General features: G+C 42.4%; 1 protein-coding gene and 1 long non-coding RNA gene across 2 annotated transcripts in view; one reads left to right on the forward strand and one right to left on the reverse strand.

Annotated features, from left to right (window-relative positions):
* Positions 1-22,143, forward strand: part of LAPTM4B (lysosomal protein transmembrane 4 beta) — a 459,101-nt gene that overhangs the window by 245,806 nt on the left and 191,152 nt on the right. The window lies entirely within an intron of this gene.
* LOC145721145 (uncharacterized) overlaps positions 17,685-22,143 on the reverse strand; it is a 36,116-nt gene continuing 31,657 nt past the window's right edge. Inside the window, exon 6 of the long non-coding RNA XR_014144609.1 lies at positions 17,685-18,475. This is a non-coding gene — a long non-coding RNA (uncharacterized LOC145721145). The remainder of the gene's footprint in view (positions 18,476-22,143) is intronic.

Below are 22,143 nucleotides of genomic sequence, written 5' to 3' on the forward strand. Positions count from 1 at the left end.
AAAAAAAAAAAAAAGTATATCTGCTAAAACAGACAAGATTCCTGTCCTAATGAATAATGACAAATTGACAGGAATCATCATTCTCTACTTTGAGCAATGTAAGGGCCTGAGGGGAAGGAGATAAATTGAGTGGTTGCTTGCTCTTTCTTCAAATACGATGCCTGCTTATCTCCTTAGGACTCTTTTAATTTTTATTTTTGAGATTTCCAAAGTTCATTCCAATTTTTAATTTTCTTTAAATAACCTGTAGAGGACAAACCATATCAAACATGTTTGAGTTAAGAATTTCTCTAATTTCTGGAAGGTATGAATACCTTTTAATGGTGACACCTCCAAGTTGGTAGGATTGGAAGGTAGAAAGAAGATTCGTTTTTAACTGAACGCCCAGATATGACTTGAAATTTTATCGTGTGTGTACTATTTTCATAGTATGAATAATATTAAAAATTATTTTTAAGTTTTCTTCTTTCTGTGGCCCTAGGACAGGAAATGCTGTCACTAGCACTTTCTCCTAAACTAACAATTTGTGAATCAAATCTCTCCAAAATGCCTGACTTTTTAAGAATTGGGGATCGAGCAGAAATTCCATTTCTAGAAAATTATCCTGCAAAGGTAGTAGGGCATCTCAATTTGGAATGTGGACAGTGGAGTCAGACCTGGGTTTAAAACCTAGCTCTGCCACATTCTACCTACATGACCCTGAGCAAGTTATTTACCCTCAGTTTCTACTAATTCCTGCCTCAAATACCTTCCTCATAGGCCTGTTAAGAGGATTAATTGAGATAATGTATAAAATCCCGAGCCCAGAGCCTAGCACAAAGGAAGTACCTAATAAATTATGATAATTACTGTTATTAAAGAGTTAATCACAAGAATGGGTAAATCATTAGTGCAGTAGAGTTGTTAGTCCTTGGAAAAATGCAACTTTCTACCACTAAAACACTAGGTAAATAAAATGTGATTTATCTCTATGATGAAATATGCAGTTATTAAAATGATGTTACAGAAGACTGTTTAAAGAATGGAAACAGGATATTCATGAAATAGTGCGAGAGCCAGTTGGAAAACAATACGTGCAACACAGTCTTGAGTTTTAAATAATACTATCTATGTAAATACATGTGTTAAGAGACAGAACAAAAATATCAACAATAAGTGGTTCAGTCATTCATTCAATAGATCCAGCACCTACCCTGTGGCAGGTCTAGAAATATAAAAGTGAACAAAACAAACAAAATCACTGCCCTCATGGAGCTTACCTTCTAGCAGGTGGAAACAGGCAATAAGTAAAATTTAAAAGTGAAATATATAATATATCTGATGGCAATAAGTGCCATTGTTGGAGGGAGACATTTGGTGTTTCAATGAGAGTGTTCAGGAAAGTTCTCACTAATAAGATGACAGCTGATTTGTGATGCCAAGTTGGTGAAGGAGCGAGTCATAAAAACACCAGAGAGAAGATCAATTCAGATTGAAGGAATAGCAAGTACCAAGGCTGGGAGCTTGGAGCAAGCTCACCATGTTCAAGGAACAGCGATTAAGTTGTTATGAATAAAGTGGCATGAGCAAAGGGCCAAGGGTAGGAGAAAGGGTGAGAGAGAAAGGAGTGGGAAAGAAGCAGAGGCCAGATCTTATAGGGCCTTGGGAGCCACAGTGAGAAGTTTGGATTTAATTATGGGTGAAATAATAAGCCACTGGATGGCTTTGAGCAAGAGAGTGGCATGATCTGACATATTGTAACTAGTTCATGAGGGCTAATGTGTTCAAAATAGATTGGAGGTATAGAACCATAGGTGTCAGAAAAACACTGTAATAATCCAGGAAAGAAATGATAGTTGTTTAGGCCAGGGTGGGAATAGTAAAAGTAGTGAGGAGTAGTCAATTCTAGATAGATTTTGAAGGTAGAGCCAACAGGATTTGCTGACAGGTGGGATATAGCATAAAAAGGAAAGAGAAGTCAAGGATGAATTACAGGTTTTTGGACTGGGCCACTAGTAGGACAGAGTGACCATTTACTGAAGTGAGAAGACCACTAGAGGAACATATTTAGGGGAGAAGATCAGAAAATGATGTTGAAGATGTTGAAAAGGCTGTTGAATAGATACGAGTCTGAAGTTCAGAGGAGTCCATTGTCATCACGTATGAAAAACATGTAAAGCCACAAGACTGTATCAGAACCATTACATTCAATTGTTCAGGTTTTGCAAAGCACAGTTTTGATCATGTTGTGGTTGTTGTGAATGGTGTCTCCTATAATTAGGCAGTGCACACACAATGAAGCTGCGTACATGGCGGTCCTAGATACAATTAACCTGGGAAGTGAGTACTGATAGAGAACAGATCTGAAGACTAAACTCTGGGGGTCTCCAATACTTAGTAGCCAGAGAGATGAAGTAGAATGAGCCAAAAAGGCTGAGAAGTGACTAGTAAAGTAGAAGGGGAGCCAGGAGATGTGGGGTCCCAGAGGTCAAGTGAAGATGATGTTTCGAGAAAGAAGAAATAATCAACTGTGACAAATTCTTCTGAAAAGTCAAAGAAGAGGAGAGCTGAGAAGTGATCACTGCAGTTCTATCATTAGACCCAAGTAAGTAGAAGACCTACCGCAGGCTCTATACCTGCGGGGTCCCCATGACTTGGAGTGCTTTCCTCAAATTGGTATAAGTCTCCTTCCTGTGCTTGGGTCCATCCAGGGCCATTAGTGCTATCTGGGCAAGGGGCCCCCAGGTCTGACCCTCCAACCCTAGTAATCACCGGAAGTGCCTTCCTTGACATTTTTTGTCTCCCTTCAATGCCTGGGCCATTAGCCGGGGCCAGCAGGGCCATCTGGATGGAAAGCCCTGAGCCTGGACAGGACCAGCATAGACCCCGGTCTCTGTGTTTTCCCTCCAGGGCATTCGCCATTATCCTACCCCATCTGTGGAATCAATCAGCTGCCCCAAAAAGCTCCAGGACCTATGCTTGTGGTGGAATTCTGGGGACTTACGGCTGGGCCTCCATTCCATGGATTCCTCCCACTCACCAGAGTGTATCCTTTTGCAGGATTGTGCAAGGTTAGGCCACTAGGATGGTGCTGATTTTGGATGACTCATAGGATACAGGATGAGTTCAGGGGTCTGGACTACCAATGGTTGGGTATGTATGGGCCTGTGTGAAGACTCTCGCCCATCTGTGTTCCGACTGCAGTCCCACCTCCAGTTCACAGCAGGGAAGTGCTGACAGGCATCCTTTAACCTGTACGCCCCTGCCACTGGCACCCAGGACAGTCATCGTGTCCCTTTGCAGGCTCCATGTGTCAGGCAGTCCTTAGAGGGGACTTGCCTCTCTCTCCTAAGGGCTTTTTTGGGCAGCTGCTCTACAGAATCGGGGGCGCTTCCAAGAGATGTCCTTTCTCGTCTCCAATCAATGTGGCAACGTCATGCACTCTCAAGTTGATCTTAAGTCATGTCGGATCAGGGGCAGAGGTGTGGGTCTGGGATGAATGAGGCCACTCTTCTCATTCTGCTCATGGGCCCCTCTCCTATTCTTCCTCCCAGGTGGCAGAGTGTACAAGGCAGGAGTGGGATCGACGTTGAAAGAGATCACACCCTAGGAATGCAGTAAGTACAACCTAAAGTGGTCAAGAGAAGACTGTGTTCTACATTCATTCAATAAACTTCTGAGTGGTAAATTTAACATGACCAGAAAACAAAGTATTGTTCACATTTTCCTGCAAGCTCTGGGTAAGACTTGCATTTGCGGTGGTCAGCAGTGAAGCACAGAACAACCTTTGAGAGAGCCCTTGGAAGTGAGAATTCACAGGTAGCATAATAGATGATGCAGCTCTATGAGTGATAAGATAACCAGCATTAAATAAATGGTATTAGGGAAATGCAGAGGCAAGAAGATCGATAACTATCTTCATGCAAGCAGGTTCTGAAGAGCCATAGCAAAGTAATTACAGCCTTTCTCCCTTGTCTTATGATGGGAGATGTGAAGTGAGCCAGAAGCATCACACTGACAACCAAAAACACAAAGAGATGGTCCCTGGATCTGAACGGGAAGAGAAAGGGTATCTGGGCACTATGAAGTCTCTTCATTTCTGCTGATGGGACAATAAATAAATATGTTAGAACTGCTCTACCCATTATCCTAAATCTCCATCAACAAATCATTATACCTCACACAGGCCTATGAGTTTTGTAATACCTCTTTTAATGAAAAGTTTTATGTAGACAGAGGCTCCCCCCACCCCCAAAGAAATTTTTTTTTGTAACCTCCTGAGTAGGTGAGAGCATGGGAACTTGTGCTAAAGTGTTTGTGCTATTCATAGATGGAGCAGAGGCAGTTCATCCACAGAGGAGGCCAGGCAGAGCTTACGGAACACAGATGAAATTAGGTATGTAGATATGGCGATGGAAACATCTGGAAGGGTCCTCTTCTAATTGCATCTATTTTCTTGGTGATAGGCAGCAAGCTGGAAGTAAGAATAGTGGAAGATCCTTGAAAAGAGAGAAAAATCTGTGAAATAGCTCACTTGAGGAGCAAGAGCATAAATGAGCCTGGAAAATGTAATGAGATTCCTCAGCGACAGGAAAAGCCCACTTGAGGTTCATGGCCATGAAGTGAAAGGGGCTTCAGCCATCATGATCATGAGCTTTTCTCTAGCCATGGTCAGTTGAACAAACACAGAATCAGCAGAGAGTTGGATTTAAACAGGGTTTTGCCAAGAGAATACAATGAAGGGAGAAAAAGAAAGGAAATTAATAGTATATGCAAGGGAGGTGAATTTGGACCATAGCATCTAAGTACAGTAAGGAGGGAGGTGAGGACATGAGGGGGTTCAAAAGACTTTGCGAAGAGGAAGGATCTATGGACCATGCATGCCAGTGGTGCTGGAGAAGTTTTGTCATTGGGATACTAGAGGGAGTCAAATGTAAAGAGAGGACATCAGAGTGGAATGCTTCAAACTGATCTGTAGATATATCATGGTTACTGGTAATGGTGAGGTCTAGGGCATGACCAGGAAGAGGAGGCTGAGCAAGGATAGAGGACAAAATCATTGGAGAAGAGGAAGTCAAGGAGGTGAGAGGGGAAGGTACTAGAATAGTTATTTATGTGAATACTGAAAGCCTCTAAGACTTACGGCAGGAGTGGTTATAGTCCTAATGGAAAGTGTGACATTGACCAGGCTTTAAGGAATGAGGAATGGGGGGAGGTAGGGTTGGAAGATGTCTGCAATAGGAAAAATACAAGTTACACTCTGACTGAGATTCAAAGCTAGGGTTTTCAGGGAAAAGACACAAGGAGAAGGATCTGGAAGTGGCAATGCAGAAAGAATAAGGAGGCCATCCAACCCCTCTCTGTGCCCCGTCGTATGAAGGGTGTGGAAAAAAAAGCAGCCACTGGGTGAGGGGGATATGGAGGGGCCAGGGGTCAGTTGTTAAGAGTAAGAAGGTGAAGCGAAATTTCAGAAAAGGCTGGAGAGTCAAGGTTGATGACTCGGTGTATAAGAGACTTGACAATTTGGGGTTTAGGGGCAGGGACATTGAGTCAGAGAATAGGATGCAAAGAGCCTTAAGGGCATTTGAGTCCTAGGGCGAGAGGGAGGATGAGGCAGACGGAGAGAAGTAGCTCCGGAAGGCTTCATCCTGCCATCTCAAAGCAGGGAAGAGGAGAGGAAGCCATGAGAGCTGCAGGGGAGGGAGAGGAAGGGGTATGTGGAGAGTCCTGGGGACCCCTCCTGCTTCCTGCCAGTGAAGGTGGAAACCACAGGGAGGGGAGGTCTTACCTGCCACATATGGGTTCCTAGAGCTCTTCATTACTCGTGGCCAGGGAGATCATAGACTGAAATTTTGTTCTTTTTGGTCACCTGATTCTAAAATTTCTATTATAAAAGCATATCCCATTTGTGATAAGAACTTTTTTTCTAACCACAGGACTCTCCAATTCTTTCACCTACTATGTGACTTTGAATTAGTCATTTTTAAGATGTTGAGATTTTCTCCATTTGTTTACTAAAAATGAGAATGGAAGATTTGAGTATTTCCTATATGTACAAATATAAGGGAGTATTCTATCACCCACATAGAAAAGGCTTTCACACATATGTAAATCTACATTCCCAAAACATTACCAGTTTGGCCTAGCATCGATTGGTCTTACCCTGCTGTTATTAAAATATTTAACCCCTGGGCGCCTGGGTGGCTCAGTTGGTTAAGAGACTGCCTTCGGCTCAGGTCATGATCCTGGAGTCCTGGGATCGAGTCCTGCATCGGGCTCCCTGCTCGGCAGGGAGTCTGCTTCTCCCTCTGACCCTCCTCCCTCTCATGCTCTCTGTCTCTCATTCTCTCTGTCTCAAATAAATAAATAAAATCTTTTAAAAAAAAATATTTAACCCCTAGGAATGACAATTCTCTATCCACTTTTTAAGTTTCTAGTCTTTGTATTAACCCATAAAAGTCCAGATAATTGATGCAGAATAAGATCACAGAAAACAGCCGGGAGAAATCAATTGTTTTAATTCAATCAATCTTAGGAAGAAGGCCGTGGCAAGTCTCCCAGGTATCTATTTCCAGAAGCTGAAAGGAATTAATTTGTGAGAAACCAACAAAAGCCAATCCAAGTTATGTTTAAAGCAGTATGAGGTAGATTATTACTAATACCAGGAAAAGCTATTCACACAGCCCCCGCCCCTGTTAAAACCAAAGACAGAACATTTCCTTCCCAGCTAATGGCAAGAAGGTACATTGTGTTGCCTGGTCCCCTTGTGAATTCCTTCCTATCAAGAGAACCCCAACAACACTCCCATAAAACCCATTCCTATATAACCAACAGACTATTCGACTCTCCAAATTGCGAGAAAGACTTTGAAATGAGTCTTTAAGAATAAAATGTGTTCCCCGAAGAAGAAATTGGAATGGCTGTTTAGAGCATTGAAAACCTGTATTTATCCAAGGGAACAGGAACTTCTCTTGGAATTACTTTCCCCTAAAATGTTCAGTCTTGCTATTACATTAAAAAAGAAAGAAAGAAAGAAAGAAAGAAAGAAAGACTCTCAGCCCAGTATTCACTAACCCCACCCAAGCATTTAGCAATGATAGCAGTGAGGCCTTGGCCTAGACTGGCCATCAGCAATCTGACAGTAGTCTCAGGCTGTGGGCCATCTTTAAAAAGACCAACCCGACTTTACTACAATTCCTCTCTGACCCAAAGCTCATTAACCTAGACTCTTTATCAGGTCTGTGTGTGCCTTATGTCTAATTTTAAAGGAGAGTTTTTCTGGTTCAAGAGATTATTTCCAATATTTCCTCTTTTAAGTTGTCTAAAATTCACAAACAGATGTAGACAGCAGGAAGATCACTGGGGACAGGATAGATGCCCATCTGTCTAATGAGATTTGGATGCTCAGTTTTGCTGGATTGTTGATTCTAGCCCCCATCCAGTTGGCCAGAGGTTATTTCCACAATATGTTTCTATTCCCTTATTCAGTTAAATTTAAAAGTATCAGAGCAAGGGGACCCCTAATGCTTCCTCAGGAGCAAGAGTGATGCAGATCTTCTCAGGAAGACTTTTTCTTGCCCCAACTTAAAAAGTTTTTGTTGGCTCAGCACTGATGCGGGTTTGGTTTTTTGTTTTTTGTTTTTTTGCCCTAGATGTTTCCTCTTAGAGCTCAATCAACTATTTACCCCACTTCTGATACTTATACTTCAAATACTTGCGGACAGTTTATATATTCCCTCCTCATTCCTATTTGGCTGCATTGTACACATACCTATCCATTTCATTTCTTACTTTCCTTGCCACCTATCCTGTCCATGTATAAACGTGATAAATCAGTATGCAAGTAGTTGTGGTTCTCTCTGAAATTTCCTGTTATTTTTCAACAGTTTTTTACCACTTGGTGGGGTGTAGTTGTGTTGGCTTGCTATTGCTGTGCAACAAATAACCATACATCTTAGAGTTTAACATCAACCATTATTTAACTGACACACCTCTGGATTGTCTGGGAGTCAGCCAATCAAGGCTGGGCCCCACAAGGATGGTTTGACTAGGATGGCTCAGCTGGGTTGGCTCTGCTCCACATGTCTTTTGTCCTCCTCCTGGGACCAGAGGGCTAACTCAGATGTGTTCTCCTCATAGCAATGGCAGAATACAAAAAGGAAAGTGGAAACACACAAGGCCTCTTAATAATGGGTAACTAACATACTATCATTTCCACCTCTTTCTATTGACCAAAGCAAATCACATGGCCCAACCTAAAGTCAAGGAACAGGGAAATATACTCCATCCTTTCAGTAGGGGAAACTACAAAGTCACATGGCAAATGGCATGGATCCAGGAAAGGGTAAAGAATCAGGACTAAATGCAATCTATCACAGTGGCCAATGCATCTGAGCAAACATACGAGCTTCAGCTAAGATCTGGCATTTCTCATTATTCCCTCAAGTACCACAAAATATCTACACAACTGACATTTTTAGCAGCACTGCTAATGTTCATCAGAGATTGTAAGGGCTTCAAGTTCAATAGAACTTGATTTATAAAGTGCTAGCAGAACAGAGATGGAGATTATTTAGGAGGAAAGCCTTAGGCCCTTCCAGAACCAAATCAGGATGATTGTTGGAGCACTGACGAGCAATCAGTGTCATTCCAAACTCAGATGATGAAATAATAATAATAGGCATTTTTTGTGAAGCATCTTCTAAGTTCTAGGTCATTTATATGCAGTCTTTTATTGATGGCCTCACTATAAACCTTCAAGGTGTTGTTATCACCGAAATTGGCTCTCAAAGATTATGGAAATTGCCCAATATTATATGGTTTTCACATGGAAAAGATGAGTTTCAAACTCATATTGGTTCTAATCCCACTATCTATATTATATCCAATTCCTCCCATGAGATGAGGTTTAAGAATTCTCTTACTGCCTGTAACACATACATACATACATACACATACACATACATACATACAAACTCACCATGTAATGAAGTAAGGGGAAAAAATCTCCAAGAAATGTAGTTAAGTGAACAAAACAAGTTGCAAAACATGTTACACAATCCACTATCTTTGGGGTTTAAAAAAAGGCAAGGGGTGAAGATAGGAAAGAAGACAATAAAAATCTGTGTTGATATTTTCTTATTTATGTATGCACAAACTCTAGAACAATGCACAGGAAACTAAGGATGGTGGTTACCTATGAGGAAGTGGAAGGGAGACAAAGACGGGAGAGAGAATTTCATGTCATATTTATTAAGATAAATAAATAAATATTAGGCCAGACTCATATTGCTGGAGATGAGACAGAAGGGTGAGATAAAGCTTTGAGGAGTATTGTGTAACCTCTACAAAACCCCATTAAAAGGGCAGCAATTTGGAGGGGCATATAGAGATCTCCAGTGGCCCTCTGTCCACTATCAGACTATTATTTGAATAAGAAAAGGTATTACATAGACAGCCTCATCTAGAACAGTGCTCCAGCGACAGTGACCTAGAGTTATTAAAGGGAAAATTGATGTCCTCCCTCTGTACTAGCAGATGTTGAATGTTCCTGGCTATATTTAGCTCCAAATTGTATAGCCCTTTGATTTGCTGCCTTGAATCCCTCTGCATTGCACTGTGGCAGATTCTCAGTTCTCTTTCTTTCTCCTATGGAATTCTTTTTGCTAGATGCTCCTGCTTGCCTTTTCTTCATTGAACTATGATCATTTATCAGTTACTCCTATTTATAGCTCCTTGTTACCAATTCATTTGAAATATATCTCTTGAATCAGTGACTGTTTGCCATTTACAGATCATTGTTAAACACTGATTTAGTGTGGAGTTTGGCTATAAAATTAAGTCAGGGCACCTGGGTGGCTCAGTCAGTTAAGCATCTGCCTTCGGCTCGGGTCATGATCACAGGGTCCTAGGATCAAGCCCCGCATCAGGCTCCGTGCTCAGCAGGGAACTTGCTTCTCCTTCTCCCCCTGCTCACTATCTCAATCTCTCTCTCTCTCTTTCTCTCAAACAAAATCTTTTTTTTCTTCATAATCGTTCTTTATTTTTTTAAATTTTATTTTATTATGTCATGTTAATCACCATACATTACATCATTAGTTTTTGATGTAGTGTTCCATGATTCATTATTTGCTCATAAAATCTTTAAAAAAAAATTAAGTGAATATTTCTAATACAGTATTTATATATATATGACTGTTTTCATTTCAAAGTAGTAACTTCAGGAGGTTATACCCATAACCATTTAGGAGATTATAGTTAGAACTCTGTTTCCTTTGCCATGAAGTCAGGAACATGATGACACTCTTTCCATGTTCATCTTTAAGACACAGATCAGGGATGATCTCCCTCTGACAGCCTTTCTGGAATCTTCAGGTGTTTGTTCCCCATAGTTCCATAGCTTCTGATCAGGGTGGATTATATTATATTTTCCAAAGATGGTTGCAACAGCATCTCTCACCCACATCCTCATCCCATTCAACAACTTTGACATTTCTTCCATTAGAAGAAGCTCTATATTCCCTCTCCCCAAATCTAAGCAGGCTGTGACTAAGAGCAGAAGAGATGTTATTGACTCTAGAGCTAAATCTTAAAAATGTTGCAGTTTCTTCGTGATTCTCTTTAGAATTCACTCTTGGAGCCTGGCCGTGAAGACCAAGCAGCCACAGGGAAAAGCCATGGGTAGGTGGTCTGGTTGACAATCCCAGCTATGGTCCCAGACATCAGCCAGCATCAACTACCAGACATATAAGTGAGCAAGTCTTCAGATGATTCTAGCCCTCAACTATCAATTCAGCCTCTGTCTTCAAGTCTTCCCAATTGACACTCATTGTTCAGTGCCAGATGTGATGGAACTGAAACAGGACACCTCTGCCTGTCCAGAATTCCCGGCCCACATAACAAAATGTTTGCTGTTTCATTCCACTACCTTCAGGGTGGTTTGTAGTGAAGCTGTAGTATCTGAAATAGATTTTGATACCTGGAAATAAGGTGCTGCCATAATAAGACTCCAAAATTACAACATTGACTTTGGGACTGGTTGGTTGATGAAAACCTATAAGACTTTGAGGAGGCTGTTGATGAGAGGTTAAAAGAACCTTATTAAAAATGTCACTGGAAGGACACCTGGGTGGTTCAGTTGGTTAAGTGTCTGCCTTCAGCTCATGTCATGATCCCGGGGTCCTGGGATCAAGTTCCACATCGGGCTCCTTGCTCAGTGGGGAACCTGCTTCTCCCTCTGCCTGCTGCTCCCCCTGCTTGTGTGCACTCTCTCACTCTCTGACAAATAAGCAAATAAAATCTTTTTTAAAAATGTCACTGGAAGCTGGAAGCAAGGAGATCCTTGTTATGTAGAGGCAGAGAGTTTAGCAACCCTGTCACAGTTGCATGGAAAATAGAGAATATACCTAATGAGCTCAATGAGCTGGGTTAGTAGATTTCTAGTCACAGTATGGAAAATGGCCCCTGGATTCCTTTTGCTTCCAATAATAAAATGTAAGAAAAGAAATTAATGAATGAAATGTTAAATATAAAGGAGCCAGGACTTCCTAGGTTCAAATACAAAACTGCTTCTTATTTCCAGTGTCTCCAGCCAGCAAACAATCCTTAAATTAAGATGGACCTCAGACCAAAGATCAAATCCAGGGTGGGACTCTGAGATCCTGTTAAAATCTCATAGAATCTTTCAAATAGACAACAGGCCTTCTAAGGATCTTAAAGGCATGCTTCACAGATTCTCTCTATTAAAGAATGTATCTTCTAAGAACTATAAGGACATTGTCCCATAGTCTTAAAGGAAGCCCAAGAGGAAGAGCTTATCTCAAAGGGTTTCATGGGATGGATTTTGTCCAGTGGGTAGACACACAGGAAACCTGCAAAGAGTTTTAAACAATTAGATCAGATATGACTTAAAAAGACAGAGAAAGGAGGCTTTTGGCCTTTGAACTTCTATGAACAGGAAATCAGCTGAGAAAACCATTCAGTGGCAAACACTCAGTGGTTTCTTAGAGAAAAGGAGGATAGCTCAGAAGTTAGAAGATCCAGGAGAACAACTCCCAAGCGGTGGGACTGAGCCTTAATTAAGGAACAGGTAACATGTGCCCAGATCAATTTCAAAATTGTTATGGACCAGTAACTGCTGGATGCTACTCTTTTTTTTTTTTTTCCTTTTCAAATAAAGTTCTAAAGCAGTTATTTAATGTTTGTCCCACAAATGTATCTTGGATGGGAAAGGGGGGATTTGGATAATTTGTCTCTTTAATTCATTGGTTTTCAGAGGAACCACACAAAAGGAGCTGCATCCACACTGGATCAGATTTAATGATGAGACTGGGACTTCAAGCTGATGCCCTATGGGGATGAGACTTGGAGGGGAAGAGTGTATTTCATGTGGGAGGAATATGAATTGTTGTAGACTATGGCAGATTGGATTTTCCAATCCCATGTGTTCTTACAACATGACTTTGACACTCCTCCCATTGAGAATGGTGTTTATGTTCCCTCTCCTTGAATCTGGAGTGGAGTGGGGCTTGTAAATGACACTGTGTGACTTCCAAAGCTAGGTTGTAAAAGGCTATGCAGCTGCAGGCTGGTTCTCTTTGGGTTGCTTGCTCTTGAAACACAGACACCATGCTGTGAGGGAATTCAAGCAGACACATGGAGGGGCCACACGTAGGTATGTTTGGCCAACAGCCCTTGTTGAGGTCCCAGCTGACAACCAGCATCGACCACGGGGTGTGGGATTAAGTTACCCCTCCAGACCCCAGCTGTTGAGTCACTTGCCTTTCATTCTGCCCAGCTGAGTCCCAGACACCACGGAGCAGAGATAAGCTATTGTTGCTGTGCCCATTTATGGATTCACAACCCACAAAAATCTGTGAGCATAGCAAAATGGTTGTTGTTTCATGTCGCTAAGACTGAGGTGGTATGTTATGCCACAATAAACCTGGGACACTTATGAAGTCACTGGCAAGTGCAGTGATCAAGCCTTAGCCTCTGGAGATACACTTAGATTTCAGTCCCAGGTTCATCCTTTACCCATTGTGTGATTGTGGGCAAGTCCCCTAGATAATTATTAGGGCCTCATTGGTTGGTCATGAGGGATTTATGGGATAACATATATAAAATACAGTGCAAAGTATGTACACTCACTTACTACTGAAATTATCTGGCTTTTGTCTGTCTCTTCCATTAGACCATAAGTTCCTTGCCACCAGAAACTATATCTTGTTCCTCTATGTAGCTTAGTGCCTAGCCCAGTTCACTCAATAGATAATTTTAAATCTCAAATAATAGAATGCATCCCAAAGCATTTTGTTAAGTGGTCAAGTGTTACCATAACATATCTAAATAACCTCATTCTAGATTTATATCCATAGCACTTAATATGTGGTCAAGCATGTTCATACATATTGTCAAAAGTCATTTGCTTGGGGCAGCTGGGTGGTTCAGTCAGTTAAGTGTCTGCCTTTGGCTCAGGTCATAGTCCTGGGGTCCTGGGATTGAGCCCCACATCATGAGGCTCCCTAATAGCAGGGAGTCTGCTTCTCCCTCTGACCCTTTCCCTCTGCCCTTCTCCCAGCTCATGCTCTTGCTCTCTCTCTTTTCTCTCTCTCTCACTCACTTTCCCTCTCTCTCAAATAAATAAAATCTTTTTTTAAAAAAACCATCTTCTTTGTAACATTACAAATATTATTTTCATTTTACAAATGAAGAAACAGACTCAAGAAAGTTAAGGACTAGCTCAACATCACCAATGGGAGCTCAAATTCAGTTCTGCCCATCCCACACCCATAGCAATTCCCTCAGCACCGTGACTGACATGGCTGGTGTCAGCGCTCTCTCAGGGCCCACCTTTCAAATTTCTCCCTCATGGACACATGGTCAAAAATCATATGGAGGTCACACAAGTAAATAAAAATTTTCTCTTTCCCTCCAAAACCAGACATGACAACACAGTAATAAGACTGGTCTTCTTGCAAACTTTAGAAACTCTTCCAAAATAAAAGTTAGAATGATGTTTTTAACAATTTGGGGATTAAATACCCGAAGGTGAAGAGACACTTATTTCCATGTATTACTTTAGAGTCGAGCCTCATATTTTCATTCTTCTAAAGTGCTCCCTGTAACTATCATACATGACCAAAAGGGAATACAAAGCTTTGGAAAGATACTTTACAACCTATGCCAGCAGCTTCGAAGAGAGATAGAGAAGGCATTGAGTAAAAGGCAAGGAAGATACTTTGAAAACTTGTTGACTCATTTCATATTCATTGAACGGTACTGCTACTGCCTTGAGTGGTGAATCCATCAAGGAAAGGATATTCAAAATATATTCTAAATTGCAGTTTATGGAGGAGGGAGGAAAGGGAGACTTCAAACAATTTAAGCAGGGTTTCTTCACACTGTTTTCATCTTGAAAACTGTTTATATAAAAGAAAGCCTAAATATTTTTTTCAGTACTTTGAAGAAAAATATTGTGACTAAATATAAAAAGGGGATTTCCAGCTCCCAAAAAACAATCCCTTCTCTCAGATAAAGTGAGTTTTAATGAGCAAATTTCCGTTCATAAAGTGCTAACCTCCAGATGATTCTGCAAAGCTAGAAATATTTTTTAATTGAATTTCCTCATTTTTCATTCAGTCAACAAACATTTAGAGAGTGGACACTAATGGCAGGTACAACCATGGTTGCTGGGAATGGAGTGATGAGTCCTGGAAACATCGTCTCTGCCCTCAGAGACTTTACAGTCTAATAGAAAAGACAAACTGAGTGGTAATTGCTCAACATGATGAATGTCCTGAAGGAAAAGTAGAGGTGGTAGGGGGCTGTATAGTAGGAAGATGTCCTCTAGGCTGCAGAAGGATCTGAAAGACTTCCCCAAAAGGGGATATTTAAACTCAGATCAGAAGGATGGTGTATTCGTTTCCAGGGGCCACCATAACAAAACTCCACATATGGGCTGGGTGGCCTGAAACAACAGCAATTAATTCTGTCACCGTTCTGGAGGCCAGAAGTCCAAAATTAGTCAACAGAGCTGTGTTCCCTCTGAGACTCTGAATAGAATCCTTCCTTGCCTCTTCCTAGCTGCTAGGTGGCCATTGGTCCCTGTACCACTTGACTTGCAGCTGCATCACCCCAATAGTTGCCTCAATTGTCACCTGGTATCCTCCCCGTGTGTCTCTCATGGCCTTCTTATATGGACAGCAATCATACCGGATTAAGGGCTCACTCTACTCCAATATGTCCTCATCTCAAATAATTACATCTACCATGACCTTGTTTCCAAATAAGGTCACTTTCTGAGGTACTGGAGGTCAGGACTTCAACATACTATTTTGGGGAACACAATTCACCTATGACAGATGGTGAGGAGTGAACTAGGAGAAGACAAGCGAGGCAAGAGAGGGTAGGAAGGAGAGTAGCACACTGGAAGAACAGAAAGAAGGCAGGGTGATTGATTATCCCCTAGTCTTGCTTCTTCTCAGTTTATCCTCATGTCCTGATCTTTTTTGATGACAGCTTATCAAAACTGTGATGATTGTTACCTTGATCAGAATCCAGAGAGCAAGATATGAACCTGATGTTTCTCTATGTTTCTGAGAACCTTGTTGGAAAAAAAAAAATCCTTAGAGATGGAACAGGGAAAGTTTACTGGACAATATTTCTCTCCATAGCTATTACTGAACCATGATTAAAAATAGCTTTCCCTTCACTCCTTCAGGTCCTGGGGGATTTCACATGTAGTGTGAAGTCTCAGAATAAATTACTAACCCAAGCCTCATTTAAAAAAAAAAAAAAGAAGAAGAAAGAAGGAAAGAAAAACACCTTGATAGTCTCTTTCATGGTACAGAACTAGCTAGTTCCCAGACATCTGTATCTGCATGAACAACCACCCTTGTTTTTAAGACCAACCCACATCCTGATGCTGTGGTCATTTGCTTCTTTGAATCCAGATCAACTCCATAACCAACTGTGAGGCCACAAATCAAGACACAATACTGGTTAGGCAGTTCCTGTAAACCCATCAGCTGCTTACAGCATTTAAAGTTGCAGCAGATCCCCAGAGGCAGGAAAACCATATAGTTTATGCTGGCCTAACGGAGCAGTGCCAGAGTGTCAAAGAAATCGTAGGCCACAGAGTACCTAAGAGTGGGATCCAATCCTTGGTCGTTGTCCTGGGGACAGTGGGTGGGCGCATATGTGTATAAGCATTTTATTGTTACCCAGACCACAGTTGACTTTGGAACAGGTTCTTCTAAGAAGTGACACAGGACACTGAGGACATCATGCATTCTCTGGTTAGCTTTTCCTGGAATATTCAACACAAGTAGCTTGAAATCCATCATGTTCACAAACTTGCTCCGGCTTCCGGGAGCTCTGGCCCAAAACCTGCGCTGAGGCTTGTTGTTGACACAAAGTTGAGAACTGAGTTCTTCCTGCTGTGCCAGTTTGCCTCTACTTCAAAGCTTAGAGAGGGATACTCAATAACGCGAAGCTGAGAGACACATTACAAAGTTTATTTCCACTAGAAACTTCTCCTACCCTGTCCACATCATCTGTGGGAGAAGCAAAAAGACACCCCCAGGTTGGTACATTGCAAACTAGGAGGTTCTCGGGAACTTCCCCTCACTGGTTAAGAGGGGTACAGAACAGCCACCAGGCAGGGGAGCCAAGCAAGAGACACAGACGGTATCTCGGAAAGACACATGGACTCAGCAGATGTGGGTTTTGTCATGACCCCGCCCACCTGGTACTGTTTGACCGGAAGAAGATGACCTGGCGTGTTCGTGACTCAGTTCCCCTTTTCTTTGCTTGGGCGTTACACGGGCCTGCTATAGGTCACAGGGTTATGGAGAAGGGCGAACCATTCGGGATGGGAAAACACTTTGGAAATGGTAAAGGGCGGTGTGCACTCAAGCTCCAGTTACCAGTCCCATTGTGTCCAGGCATCCCTCTGACGTCGGTCCCCCCTCCCCTTGCTGTCACCATCAGTCTTTGCTCCTCCGCTGGTCAGGCAGCAGGCTGCCAGGGGCCGGGGTTGGGGGGGCGGCAGTCAGGGGAGGCAAGCGCTCCTGTGTGTCCCAGACAAGCGGCAAGACAAGGGTCTACCTGCTGCACCCCTCCCTCCCTCTGTGACACCTTCTCACCCCCAGCTGTGTATTCAGTCCCATGGCCACCAGAACTACTGAGGTAGTTTTTTGAACTACCAGCGCAAAAGCCTTGCTTTAACTGGTCTGTGCTATCAGTTATTCATAGTTTTTAAAGCAGTCCTGGTGGTTCTAATTGGTAGCCATGATTTTTTTTAAAAATCACTGTTTTAGAGACTCACAAACTAAACTCATAATAAAAATAAATAGATACTGGGCATGTACAATGTCAGCAGCACTGTGCTGGGTATTTAAGTGCATCATCTCATTCAACCTCAGAAGGACCTTCACTATCTGCCTTTGCAGAGAGGAACTGACGCGCATAGAGCTTCCTAGCCACGGCCACAAAATGATAGGGCAGGATTCAGACTCAGCTCTGTGCAGCCCCAGAACCAAGCAATGAGTCCACCAGGACCCTATCCTGCTCTCCCCTGAAGCCACCAAGTATTTGGTAAATGAGCTGGGAGGAGGGCTGAAAAATCTGATTTTAATTGGGAAAAAGAGAAGGTGAAGACAATTTTCATGCCAGATGAACCTGATGATGCAAAAGCTTTCTTTTTTTTTTTCTTTAATTTTATTTCTTTATTTGAGAGAGAGAGAGAGAGTGAGCACAAGCAGGCAGAAGGTCAGAGGAAGAAGGAGAAACAGACTCACTGCTGAGCAGGGAGCCTGATGTGGGACTCAATCCCAGGACCCCGGGATCATGACCTGAGCCAAAGGCAGTTGCTTAACCACTGAGCCACCCAGGTGTCCCAATGCAAAAGCTTTCTAATGCAGCATTGTTAGAGCATTTTTGTCCCTCCTATTGCAAACGTACGGTTGACCCTGTAATCTATTAAAATTGGGGTTGAGGTAATTTAATTTTGTACTGTATTCCATAAATCAGCATTATCTTACTCTCAGATTTCACAGTCCAAAGGGAAGTATCAGTGATGAAGTTTCCAGGATGGAGAGGGCCTGAGGATCCCCAAATCTGTCTCTCTTTTAAGGGAGACACCCCTTTTCTCTCTCTTCCCCCTCCCCACAAGCCATAGCAAGGGGTGACGTGCAATGTGCTCAGACCATCCATTCGCTGTAGAAGCTCTTTTTTTCTGTTTGGTCAGAACTTGTTCTCATGAAAATGTTGAGGTTCGGCAGTTTTCTATTTGTGCTCACAGAGCCCTGGTTGGGGTGGGGGGGTGGTCTGAGAGTCCTCCTGGGGGTGAAGGGAAGCTAACCTGGAGGAAAAGAAGTAGGGCTGAGCTGGGTCCAGGAGGCTCTCCACCACCACTCACCAGAGCAAATCAACTTTTATTTCCATGACCTATGAAACTTCATACACGCTGGGGTTTGAAGAATGGGTTGTCACTCTGTTGAAAAGAAAGTTTAAAAACCACTGTTCTAGTTAATAAGTTGTGATTCAGACCTTATCCGAATTACCAATTTTCAAAGAATTGAATTACAACAAAATGTACTTCAACCTAAACCTGTACCGAGCCAATCTGGATGATTCAGAAAGTACTGTGAGATCTTATTATGGAAGTGGTGGTCAGTAAAACGTTCTGCTTAATGGAATGATGATAACAGCAATTCCCATTCTTGGCTCTCCCAACACTTGATATGTACTCATAACAAACCCTCAAAATCGCTCTTAATGGAAATGAAGGTGTTGCTTAAAGACCAGTCTGGAAGGACAAGGAAGCCTTACGATTTCTCCAGGGCTCAGAAGCCTCGGCCAGTCTTCCTGTCCTCTGCAAACATAGTAGAGGACCCAGGACCCTCGGTGGCAGCAGCAGACGTTGCTACTTCGGAGTAGGCTGCACTGTCTTGCCAGATGGCATTGCCAAATCTTTTCCCCATGATGTTTAAAGTGTGAATTTTAATAGCATTTTTTAAATGCCATTTTTGTCATTTTCTGATTATAAGAGTAATATTTCGAAAGGTAGCTGACTTGGGACTACCTCTGCTCACTGCTCAGATCGCTGAGACAGAGAGTGATGAAAACCTGCCTTCTGATTAAAAATGGGGAGAAAAATCACTAGAGGGAGAAAAACGTAAATTATTATTCCAACAAATTAATGTGTGGCAAGAAAATTGTTGTTGGTTACAGGGATGAGATGAAGCTGTATGCAGGGCACAGGTATTTTTACTTGAGCAAAAACTCCTGAAGACCATTATTTTTCGGGCTGCATACGATCATGTATGACACAGGCATGGTGCACATTGCTTAATCGCTCTTCTACCGCTAACCTTTAAGATGGTTTCCACTTTTGGGCGCCTGGGTGGCTCAGTTGGTTAAGCGACTGCCTTCGGCTCAGGTCATGATCCTGGAGTCCCGGGATCGAGTCCCACATCGGGCTCCCCGCTCAGCGGGGGGTCTGCTTCTCCCTCTGACCCTCCTCCCTCTCATGTACTCTCTCTCATTCTCTCTCAAATAAATAAATAAAATCTTTAAAAAAAAAAAAAAGATGGTTTCCACTTTTGAGGGATCATAAATAACATTGTGATGAACATCTCTGAGCATAAATCATCGCCTACACAAGCAGATTATTTCCTCTGGATAAGTAACAAGAAGTAGCAATAGTATAGTGTTTCCCATTAATGAGATACCCCATCATGGTCTCCCCCTTCTTTTAGCCATTCCATGTTCTTTTATTCTTGGTGACCTTTCTTTACTTGGTGCCTTTAGCAATTTCTGGATATGCCTCTGGGCTTCTGTCCTATTTTATTTTCAAAGATTCTTCTGGGGATTCTATTTTCATTCAGCCGTTTCAGGTGTCCTGGCCATTAGATTTGAGCTCTTAATCAGGAACAGTGCTCTCGGGTAGCTGATGTAATCTCTGAACATCTTACATCCTATTATACCTTGTGAGCTATTCCCCAGGATCTTTCAGTACATAACTTGGATCGTACCTTCTCCTCTTCTTCTAATACCCCTGCGTTTTCAAAGCATATATTAAAATAGGTAGAAAACAGCCTTTATAACACAAACCTGTGCTTTCTGAACTTTATCTCTTTCCATGGGAAATCCCTTATGCTTAGAGAGGAAGTATGGCTTTGTATAATTCTTTTAGATCAGAATTTCACTGGGGAACGTGGCAGACTTGCTGAAATTTGCACTCATTAGCATCCCAGTTGTAGTTAAACACCTTTCTATATTCAGTGCTTGAGCAAAATAGGCCCACAGATCTATACCAGCCATCTCCCTATGGCTAAATTAAATGAAGCCAAATTTTAGAGTCTTTGGAAACACAAAGAGGTTTCAAATATATCCAAGGTTTCGAATATATCCAAGTGTCTTCATTTCTTAATGATTTCACACTTTATTTTGGCACTCTCGAGCTCTGCAACCATTGGTGTGGGGGTTGTTTATCTGCTACAAAACTCTGATTCAAGGGTCAGCATCTTTTAGGAAGCTCCCAGGGGCATAGCACCCCCAGGACAGCCTGGTTGCCACCATCCTATCCCGACTGCTCACAAAGGATGGGATGACTAAATGCAACATCAGAGACAGCGGCCCAGGGTGGGCCCCAGTGAACCCCCTCAGCCTGGCATTCGATGGAGGGAGTTCTAGATAAAATCGACATTTCTCTACTCTGTGATGGAAACTGCATAAAGAGTCTTCCCCATGCATAAATATATCTGATAAGATTACACAGATCATCCCACCAGGGGACTCTGGGGCAATTTAAAATGCAGGCTTTCTCTTCCTGCTACAAATCCTACAGCATCCATTTTAATGAGAAGATGAATCTGACCAGGGCTGAAATGTGGCCTGAATGCACATGGATGACCACGGCAGTTGTTAAAATATTGAAATACTGTAGTATCAATCGGTCAATAATCAGGTTTCCATCATGCCCCACCCCTGACATCAGGCTCCTCCTGAGGGATCCCCCACGTCCCCAGGGGTCAGCAACTAAAGGGGTAACATGTGGCACAACATTAGGAGCCTCTAGAACTTTAATCCAGCACCACTGGGTAGGATCTATTCCCACTGATGATCTAATTCAGGAGTAATAAATATTTTGAATATCATATTCCTGAACCAAACTCACATACCAACTGACCACCCAAATCATGAAATCTATGTTTACTCTAGTTTTCATGAAATGTTATGTTATTCTCATTTTCAATCATTCAATAAACATTTATTAAGCACCTGCTCTGTGCTGAGCAGGGCCCAGTCCTACCTCCAACAAGTTCACAATCTAGTGACGAAGACACCTAACTAAATAAATAATTTCAATACCATGTAGTAAATGCCACAAGCTCAGAGGAGAGGGCTTGGGCAGGTTTGCAGGAGGAGGCAATGGTGAAGATGAGGCCCAGGGGCAAGTCTGCATCAGGCCACTTAATGGGGGGTGGGTGCAGGTGTTGTACTGGGAAGGATGATGCAAGCCAACTCAACAAGCTGGGGGGAGGGTCTAGAAGCCAAAGAGAAGCAGGCAAGTTCAAGGAGCTGCCCATAGTTCACTGGGGTGGGTGGATGGAATGACAAGAAATGAAGCTGTGGACCATACAATCCAGCAATTGCACTACTGGATATTTACCCCAAAGATACAAATGTAGGGATCTGAAGGGGTACGTGCACCCCAGTGTTTATAGCAGCAATGTCCACAATAGCCAAACTGTGGAAAGAGCCAAGATGTCCATCGACAGATGAATGGATAAAGAAGATGTGGTATATATATATACAATGGAATATTATGCAGCCATCAAAAGGAATGAGATCTTGCCATTTGCAATGACATGGATGGAACTGGAGGGTGTTATGCTGAGCGAAATAAGTCAATCAGAGAAGGACGTGTATCATATGACCTCACTGGTATAAGGAATTCTTAATCTCAGGAAACAAACTGAGGGTTACTGGAGTGGGGGATGGTGGTAGGGATGGGGTGGCTGGGTGATAGACATTGGGGAGGGTATGTGTTATGGTGAGCGCTGTGCATTGTGCAAGACTGTTGAATCTCAGATCTGTACCTCTGAAACAAATAATGCAATATATGTTAAGAAAAAAAAGAAGAAGAAGAAGATA

Source organism: Leptonychotes weddellii, chromosome 4 (assembly GCF_054177405.1).
Source record: "Leptonychotes weddellii isolate Sample4059 chromosome 4, ASM5417740v2, whole genome shotgun sequence".
NCBI classification, from domain to species: Eukaryota; Metazoa; Chordata; class Mammalia; order Carnivora; family Phocidae; genus Leptonychotes; species Leptonychotes weddellii.